Here is a 10906-nt window from a genome sequence, read left to right as displayed (position 1 = left end):
TTAGAAAAAATAGTCTTCCCTAATCTCAGACTTACTCACAGATGACATATGCTCACTACTGTTTTGTAGAAATATTCACGATGTATGTTCCTAATCCACTTCTCTCTTAATGTTTTATTCCTTAGAGAACTTAAGAATAGATGTATGAGAGGCACTGCCATAGTTCGATTTAAATCCGGTTCACAACACGATCAAAACTAATATATTCTCACATGACTGCGTATAATTCCAGATCCTAGTGGCCAGTGACCCATATAAATACACTCACACACTTATATTCTACATAGAAACTAATACTTATCGTCAACTTACATTAAATTACTCCGACTGAATGAGAAAACTAAAACGAATAGGCTCACCGTTATCGGTTGGAAAGAGATTTTCCCTAACCACAAATTTTGGTTACACACATAGCCTAGTACGATAGTTTGGTCTTTGACTTCCAAATTTTCCCGGTGGATATTCCTTATCCATTTCTCCTGTAGAGATCTATCTTCAGGGAATTTAAAAGCTTCAGCAACGATATAATTAGATCTACAACCACGAACGCAGCAGGAACGACCCATTTTGTTCTATGTTACAGCACGACAATATAAACACTATTATGCATCAAAAATACCATCATATAAATTTCTAACAAAACACCATACCGAAAAACCGTTATAGATTACTATTTTACCAAACATATACTTTATACTTCAATAACTCGATCAAAATAACACTCTTTAACAGAATGTAAACACAGATATGAACCAACCACATGTCTCAAACGCTCGCCCACGAAGTCGCCATTTTCCTCGTAATCGATAGTAACATTAAGGGCTGATATTATTGTAGTCGGTCTTGATCCAACCAATCCCAATCTGCCATTCATATCGATTTATATCGGCAGAGCACGATCTCGAAACCTAGTTGCCAACTCTAATATTTACATTCACCACGTGGTTAACCTATCACGCTCAGCGTGTATGGTATTCGGTACGGTTCGCGACCGTTTGCATTTCCCTTCAGTACTTAGTGTGTTTTTCATATTATTGGAGGGTTCCAGTGACTCTGAGATCAGTAGAATGTTCCCTTTGTAGGCCATAACCTCGTGCTGTGCCAGCCATTAGCGGCGAGTGATGTGTTATTTCCTCATCATTCTCTTTTATTCTTAATAAAATATTCTCTTTTCGTGTCAGATGTTAGTAAGTGTAGTTTTTGTGAAATTGTGTTCAATACATATTCATTAGTTTTTCTGAGTACGATATTACATTTGACAAGGGCTGTTTACCGCGATCGTATTGCATCAGCTCTTCTCGCGGGTGTACCGCGCTGGCAACGGGGGAAAGGCGATGCTCATTTGTTTTGCGAAACTTCAATTTAGAAGTAAGGCCGTGCGGAGTATAGTGAAGAGAAATTTAAAATCGAATCATTCCTTCAATTCTGACCACAAAAGCAGTGATATTATCCATCCACCCTTGAATATATATTGTGCCATTTCACCGTTCTATAGTTGCAGTATTAGGAACAAAAATGGCGTTCTAGCCATTAAAAGATCAATATAAAAGCAATTAACAGCGGTACGAGCCGAAAAGAAAATAATTTCAACTGGCAATCACCGAAAGAACCATTCTTAGAAGGCGGTGAGAAAAGAATGACAGAAGCGGATTATTTAAACTGATTATTAAAAAAAGTTACTTCCATTAGAACACAAAACTCAATCCAGCACTGCAGCAGGAAGGACGGAATCGAGTAAAGAAACGAGTTAGATATCTGATTTTATAATCAATTATTGAAGAAAAAGTAAATCCGCGACAGCCCGCTCAACGTCAACTCTAGATTGACATATATACGCGAAATTTAAGACCAGCGATAAGGAAACATCAAGCTTTGTTCAGTTACTACGTCACAGTTGGGCTCGGAAGCGTTATATTTTATCCGATACTGCACATCGTAAAGAACAGAATTCAATCAGCTGTAAAGTGCCATTCTAAAGAACACGGAACATTACATCCGTTCAGCAAGCAAGAGAATTGACAAATAATAGCACATTTAGAGCTGTTATAGTTAAATTAGACAGCCCAGAGCACAGATATTCCTTTATCATTGGCAGTACGAAACGAATTACAGCATGTCAATATCAACTAATGCATTGTGTTATTCTGTCCCTGACGTACTAGAGACCACTATGATGTTCTAAGAAACTGAGGCAGAGACTACTCCGACTATGGTGGCGCTTCACGAGATTGATGACCCAGGAGGGTTGGTAATCAGCTGAGAGGACGAGATGGACCCGATTACCTAAGCCGAACCATGGAGCGAGGCCTACCATTCCCGATGAACAACAGCGAGATGGGAGACACTACCCAATAAGCAAAGTTAAGTCCCCTATGAGTCGTTTCGTAAGTAGAAACCTTTATTTTTTTGGCTAAGTGTAACATAATTTGTGACATTGTGCGTGCGTAGATAATATTCAAGTGTAGTTACAAGGAAGTAGGTATTCATCTGAAGTTACCGTTAATTCTATACATAGGCGTAAAATACCAGTGAAAGCCGTTCGCAAATTTATCAATGTGATGCGAGAGAAAGTGATTGATATTTTTAAATCGTTGTCAGTGAAGTGTTAGAGTATTATATGAAGGTTAATTTACATGCGTGATGGCTTTAACAGAATAACAAGCGTGGAGATCGTATTTAGGGAATGTTTACGACGAAGTATTGTACCACAGTTTAATATTGTGATGCACTTTTCTTTGATACTATGACGGTAAGGATAATGTTTTATAGGTGTAGGTTATGGCACATATGCAGCGTATTTTATGAAATGAGTGCCTGAGACGCACTAATATGAATGCTACGTGATATTTGAAGTGATAAATAGTGAATGAAATAATAATATGAGTTGATAGTAAGTTATGATGGTGATAGTTATTGTTATTTGGAAAGTTGGTCATAGTATTCTTCCGAGAGATGATAGTATGTGTAAATTGCGCATGCTAAGGTATATATTGAATCGTACTGTTTTCAATTGCTGTTTTTGTTCCCTGATATACAAAATAGGTTAGGATACGATCTCAATGCCATCAATACAGAGTTATTTGAGTATGTAGGATCATCAGAGGAGCCGAGAGGCCAATAACGTTAATATTTAGGCCTTCACTGACTTATCTACGATCATTTTCAAATATTCTCACATACGGCAACTTAATTTATGATTTTATGAGAACAGTTTGACACATCACTGGTAACTTAGTCATTCATATTTGGACTTTTAGATGAAGGTAGAGTCTTCTAACATGCCAATTTTTTTTCACTTATGGTATAATTTGTTGGAAAGTTAGTTAAATACACTAGACAATGCTACATTCAGCCAGATACGCACTTTAATTGAATTTCAACCATGAATTAAGATGATAAGTGAGTGAGTTAGCCACATAAGCCTTATGATAGAATTAATTTGAGATTAATTACGACTTAAAGTGGACTTGAATTTGCTTATATGGAAATCAGACAGCATGAAATATGAAACGATTATGGAAATTTTCAAACTTATAAATTAGTGGAAATCCTAAGAAAACAAACATTGCTTTCTCACACGATTTTCCTACTGTGCATGGACACGGATGTTAAGTTTTCAGCAAAGTGATATTCATTTCACTTGTCGCATGTGAATTAAAGATCAAATGATAGAATTTTTGGTAACTTTGAGGAGCAATCCAGCTCACTAAGAAAAGATTCCAGATCTTAATTAATTAATTAATTAATTATTGGTTATTTTCACTGCGTTTTTACATTCTTAATTGAAACCATAATTTGAAATGTTGTATATAGTAGGGAGTATAATTTTGTTTTCATTTAAACCAATTGGATGCATCTAATTATTTCAACTATATTTAATATGTTTCACTTGAATATATATATTTTAATTTTTCTTTTTCATTTGATTTTTACGGACATTACTTAATTACAACCTAATATTTCGACAGGCCAGAATTAGCGTATCGATGATTGAAGCCTGGTTTCCTATTACTTGTTAAAGGTTTTTCAAAACCTGTTTTTCTTTCATTGCAACATAATTACAGCGCATAGAGATGCTGATTGCGTTATGAAACTATCTACGTTATAGGAGACAATTTCTAACGATATTTTACGTAATTTTTAAATGATACTTAGACTGATTTGCCAATAAAAGCTGAGTAGTGAAAAATATAAAAAATTCTTTTAATGCCTACTTAGAATAAGAGCTAGATATAAGGCTATAATGACTCAATTTCTGATTGCGATTTCGATAGCAACATGCACGAATTCCTTGAAATGCCGTAATAACCTGGATTTTGCGATAAATTTCGGCGACATGCGAGTATGGTATCCGACTGATAGCGTGTTGGAGACGTCCTTCTGCGTAGGTTGAGATTTACCATAGGCCATCGGCGTACTTTCTCACGCGGAACCCACAACCCAGCAATATTAAACAAATGGAATCGTTATCAAGAGCTAGTCTGGAACTCATGTATCCTCACCTGGACGCGGGAACGGTGCAATATTGGGTTGAGTTTACTATTAGTACCCCTGTTCAACACAATGATCTGCCTTAGACATTTTTCAATTTCTACCAATATTTCTAAATTATTAGAATTACTGCAAAGGGGTTTTCTATACTGCTTAGGGCTACTACATTTTGAGAAATTGAAGATGACAAATAGTAATGTCACACATTTCAATGAAAGCAGCTGTAATAGCTGCAGAGGGTGGTAGAGAATTAAATTGAACATGTACCTTTATGCCACAAGCAACAAAATGGCTCAGTTCAAACGGCTAAACACACTCTCATTGGTGAAAAGGGGGAAGTGAAATATATTATTTTGTTAATTTTTTGCTAGTCTGGGCTCAATGGTTGAATCTTTGTTATAAAATTCTACAATATGAGCCCAGATACAAATTTTCCCTCCTACATTGAAGTCATAATTCGTTAGATTGTTTCTCAGTGATTTAATCAAATGAGAGGCATCATAGACAGCACATTTTTCATCATTTATTTCAATATATGGTTTGTATGAACTGACCCCCAGAATTTTCCTATTTTTGCGTTGTTTGCCCCTTGATCACAAACTACAGTCTTGGACATATCTTTAATGCTATGCCCTGACGATAGCATCTTTGGTCAAATAATATCCTATAATTTGGAAATTGAAGTACAGCACTTTAACCATTATGACCATAGCCTGATTACATAACTCTCTTTAAGTGGCATTTACGTCAGACAAGATTTCTGAAGCCGTGTCTACAAACACTTCGAACGAGTCATTTTGAGCTCTATAGGTAAACAGGCACTTAAGAGACTTTACTTCGATTACCACAGATACAACTTTATCTTCGGGTATCATATTTGTATACTTAATTTGCAACATATCAAGAACCATGCCATTCATACCAGGCTTTACCTCTGAATTTTGTAGCCAACTCCACAATGACCTAGTAATAGGTAAATAAAGACATATCTGCAAGAAGCTGTATGATTCTGGAAAACAGAAATGCAGGGCCAAAACAAAACTCTGACCTTCATCTGAATATCTCCTCCCCTGAGCCTTTCTGTTCTGAAGTTTAGCCTGGAGTTTTGTAAAATTATCTGCTACATCACTACAAAATTACCTTCACAATCACTAATAATATTTTTTTGTAATATTACTTCTCATTTTAACTACTTATCCTAGCTTTCAACGCACAATTCTGTTTCTTTTACCTGGACATTATTTTGCAACGCTCTGTACTTTTTTTGCTATATGTGAACACTTTGTGCACTCTTCCTTAACTTTGAAGGTGTCATTACTCACTTTTCACTTTCACCACACACTGTTATTTCTGACTCCAGTTCCTCTTCTCTCTTCCTTTTCTTTTGACTTCTACTGGGACAGATTTCCTTCGCAGATGGCAAAACTGAGGGGATAGATCCAGGCCAAAGTCTCACAAGATCAATTAAAAATTGATTAAAGCTAATTTATACAAGTCTACATAATATCAAATCCTAATGTGTTCGAAATACTTACCCCTGACTTAATCCATTCTTGTTTCTAAAGAATTTATGTACAAAATGATGTGAACATACAACGTAACTTTTGTTCTCTCGTCTGCTCCGAATAATCCATTGTTTGCATCTAATAAAATCAATAATATCAATTAGCACACTACTTTGTACTACAATCTACTGCCGTAAAATGAAATATTCGTTCTATTTAAACTGAAGTTGTGTAAACATAAATCTAACCAAACATCCAAATTCGTACTTACATTCCTTTATTTTTCGGTAATCTGTAGGAAGTCTTTGATGCACATGGCCTCATCTAATTAATGCAACCATATATAATGCAAATACTGCCTATTCCAGCCATATATTATTTAAACAATTAAATATTATTAACATTTGTCCCTGAATTACTTCACAGATGTTGATGCCCAATTTTACGTATAGACTGCGAGCCTCCAGAGTGAGCCACAGTCGCTGTTGCAAGTTTTCACGCCTACTTTTCAGTATTATCGTTATAACCTATTTGGACTTAGTTGTGGTTGGTTGTGACACATATGACGACTGCCCAGAAAACATTGTTGAGAGGTTAATTTTGGTTTCTCCTTTGGAGAGGTAAAACAGAATCTTCTGGTCTCTTTGCAGTGTCTATTAGAATTGCACGATTTTTCAAAAGAATGTCTGATTCAGATATACGTATTTTCCCTGTGTTCAAAATTAGTGCGTGTTTACCACGAATCCTTTCATCTTCCTTCTCTTTATTACTGGGAAACGCAAATGTTGAAATGGCCCCTTCCTTATTTGAACGAATGGTAGGTCTAATCGGACGTATAGCCAGGCACACAACAAAAGCAACTTATTTTTTTTAATGAGGAGCCATACTACCGCCACACGACGACATAATAATAGTAATAATTGTTGTGTATTCAAACTCTGTGTAAGAAGTACGGTTTCACACCCAACAGTTGGCAGTATGGTGGGCACAGCGAGACTTGCAACTACTAACAATGAGTTTTGTTCTTCTCCGTCCTTGTTTGTAGTTTTATCCTCTAAATACATGGATTCTCTAATCTGTTTGTGTTATTTATCAACCCTCAAATACAAAAGTGGTGTCAGAAGTGGGATCGATATATAACGTTGCGTGCACTCGAGAAAAAGTGAAGTGAATTGAAGTGAAACTGGCGCGCGAAACTTAACCTCAACGTGACCACGTGCTACTGAATGAAGCGCGACATCACGCGGGTTAGTGTATTAGTGAACGACGCACGCTGAGTGAGATTTACAAATAACATCGCGTGTACCCGGTAAATAGCGAAATGAATCTCGTGCGAGACAGTGAAGTGAGGAACGTAACCTCAACGCAACCACGTGCTACGGAACGAAGTTCAACATGACACGTGTTAGAGTATCAGTGAATTAATGAACCATCTTCTTTCAACCTGTTACAAGGAGTATCCGTGGAACTTCTCAGGCTCTTTCTGGGATGATCGCCAACGCTCTCAGGGAATCCACCGCGCGAAGTGCCACCGCGAGCGAGTCAGCGCCACCGACAAAACCTTCACTACCACAGTTCTCAATGCCAGCACATCGCACTGCCGATGGGACCAACATAGCGGACAATTTCACGCGGTTTAGCTGGGCGCTTGGTCTGAGTAATGTTCCAGAAGACGAGCACGCGCTGTACGCACGTGTCTACATGAGCGCCGAACTCAACGATGCTTTAAAGTTTCTCGTAAGCCCCATCGATCCGGAAACTTTCTCATACAGCGAAATTAAGTCGAAGTTGACGGACAATTTTGACGCCAGTCGCAATAAATATGCAGAGAGAATAAAATTCCGGAGCGTCATGCAGAGGACAGGGGATACAATCGCCAGCTTCACTCTCAGATTAAGGCAAGCAGCAACACACTCTCAAAATGGAGAATTTTTAGACCGTATGCTAATTGAACAACTCCTCAAAGGTTTAGAGTCGAGGGACATGTGCGATGAAATTATTGCAAATAAACCGGAGAGCTTCACAGCTGTGTACGAGATAGCCTGCACTCTCGAAGCTACCCGGGACACTGATGACGAGGTTAAGAACCCGAACATAACCTCAAAACCCGACTCAACCAACCGGATAGGCTACGCAGAATCACAGTCGCGGAGGGGTGGCAACCAATGGCGACGTAAGAAATCGATCAATCGCCAACAGAAGTCTGACAAAACTAGGCCTCAACAAGGATCGAATCCAGCCAGTCAAGGGATACCACGTGGTCAATCGTCATCGTCGTGTGCTGGGTGAGGCGGGGACCATCCACGCAGTCAGTGCAGGTTCCTCAACGCTGATTGCCGGACGTGTGACAAGAAAGGTCACATTGCTAAAGTTTGTAGGTCCAAACCAAAGCAGCGGAAGACAAATCACGTGACCGAAGAAGAGCAACCAGCCAACAGCATTGATGCCATACATCATTTCAACAAAGTTGAGGTCGTCCGAACAATACACTCTCCAGGGAATCAGTTGATAGTTGTCAACATAGAGGGAACCACTGTCAAGATGGAACTCGACACTGGTGCCCCCTGTTCGATGATGAGCAAATTGAAGTTAGGTATAATACAACCAGTGTTTACTTTACAGAAGACTGATCGCAACTTTGCGAGCTACACTGGCCACCGTGTTAACTGCATCGGCAAGATGCTAGTCATCGCTACCATTTGCACAACCTCAATGAACCTTGACCTCTACATCGTCGACAATGAATTTGAGACGCCCCTTGGTCGAGAGTGGATCTCTGAGTTCGCACGAGAGATCAATTTCGAGCAGCTTTTCGGAAGACCAGGACAGATCCATCAACACTCCGTCAAACAGACTCTGTCCCTGGACCAGCAAAAAGAACTTGATGCCGACCTCAACCAGTACCAGGATATCTTCAGCGATACCCTCGGGAAGCTGTCAGGCCCACCAGCGAAGATGCACCTGAAGGATGGTGCTACCAAATACAGTGGAGACAATACGCGACACTCAGCGAAATATCGAGGGACAGCTATTAGAGCTCTCTAGCGTAACGACCTGAGAACTACTGTTTCTGTCATAAGAGTACATGTATTTGTATGTGAAGTTTTTGGTGTTATTTATGCGTTTTCAGTGAGTTGACATAATTAAATAGTAGTGTGTGTCATTCCTTGATATCTCCTCTCAACATGAGGGGAAAGGTATGTGCTGTGTTTGGCTGCAGTAACTATGAAGTAGAGAAGAATGCGCGGTCTTTCTTTCGTTTCCCACATGACAAGAAAATGTAAGTAATATCGTGTTTGCATATATATTCTTCCAGTGACAAAGATATTTTTATAGTACTTCATAATCTTCTGACCTGCTCGACCCATATTTTAACTGGCTTAAAATATAATACGCATGTTTTATTGTATAGTGTAGCAGTTAACCTTCAATACCGATCTGTTGTTGTAGGTGTGATCTGTGGGTTTGATATAATTAAGGAAAATACATAAGCATATGAGTGTGGCTGGTTGTGTTCCAAGTTACCCCATTTGGAATGCCGTAATGCGTTGTCAAACACTGATGAAAATATGCTGATTTATTAAGAAATGTACATATTTTGTTGAAACAATATGATGATGCAAATTTGCTTTACCCTAATGTAATGACATTATGCCAAGTATTGCTTATAGGAAGGGTTGCCATAATTGTCTGCCACAAAACCGGTACAAATACATGTTAGCAAATAATTCCTGAGCTTCACTGTACCTACGTGATCTTTGATGTTACTTACCCCCCTACACCCACATGTGCAATCGAATAATAGCAACTGTAAAGAAAAATATTATTTTTAAATTACCAAGTCTGACTTCAGGTAAACGGTAAACCGTAAACGAAATTCTTTCATCAATCATTTGTTCTATTTCCTATATAAAAAATAAAAGAAACTTACTTGCATAGTTTACATTCCGCCTCATATTCACTTCTACCCCTTTTTATTGAAGGGAAATCTTTGGCATATTCATCTTTAAATTTCGTTTTCCGTTTCGATGCCATGCTTAAAAATGTTAAATATTCACTCACTCAGAAAATCACACTGAATTTAATCGATTCCTACAGATTCTTCTTCTTCGAACATAGAATAGAACAAGATTCTTTCCAGTATTCTAATTCAAAACAATCTGTAACACCGGAAGTACGTAGAAAGAAGTGATAATTCGATAGTTTACTTTGACTACCTTATGGATAATTTCGATAAGGTAAAATTTAATGGATACTTCTTGAGTTCGACCATTCAATTTACTCGAAGTTTTACTAGATTGGACGGGCGTTTAAATTGTATTTTCTTTAGGAGTAAAGTGCTTACTTTGTAAAAATCCGGGACTTTTATTCAGCTGGACGGGACATTATTTATACCACTCTAATCCGGGACAATGCCAGTTTTCCGGGACGTATGGCAGCTCTACTTTTAGAGAAAGTTTGAATGTTTTTGAGGCTAAATTCATAGATTTTCTTTCTGTTAATAGTCTTCAAGTTAGAAGTAAAATTCGCCAGCTCTTAAATGTAATTTCATTGAATCATGTGTGTGTGTAAGGAATGTGCCGATATTTTTTGATAAGTGTTTTAATATGATGATACAATGCTTTTCAATGAGATAAAAGAAAAAGTTCAGGAAGGAATTATAAAGCTAAAAATGTAATGCATACATGAAAGATCAAACCCTTTCACTTCAGTCCATTTCACATCTTGATTATATGTCTAATTTCAGTCTTTAAATAATAACCTGTTAGATAATTCTTCATTCATTTATCCAGAATTGCTTTAGCAACTTTGAAGTTAATATCTTGGTAACACTTTATTTCTAGACGTAATTTATTTATCCATTTGCTTATATACATTTCCACTGATATTTTAATTCAGCGCGAAATTTC

Source organism: Anabrus simplex, chromosome 1 (genome assembly GCF_040414725.1).
Source record: "Anabrus simplex isolate iqAnaSimp1 chromosome 1, ASM4041472v1, whole genome shotgun sequence".
NCBI lineage: Eukaryota > Metazoa > Arthropoda > Insecta > Orthoptera > Tettigoniidae > Anabrus > Anabrus simplex.
Note: the sequence above shows the minus strand (reverse complement) of the source record.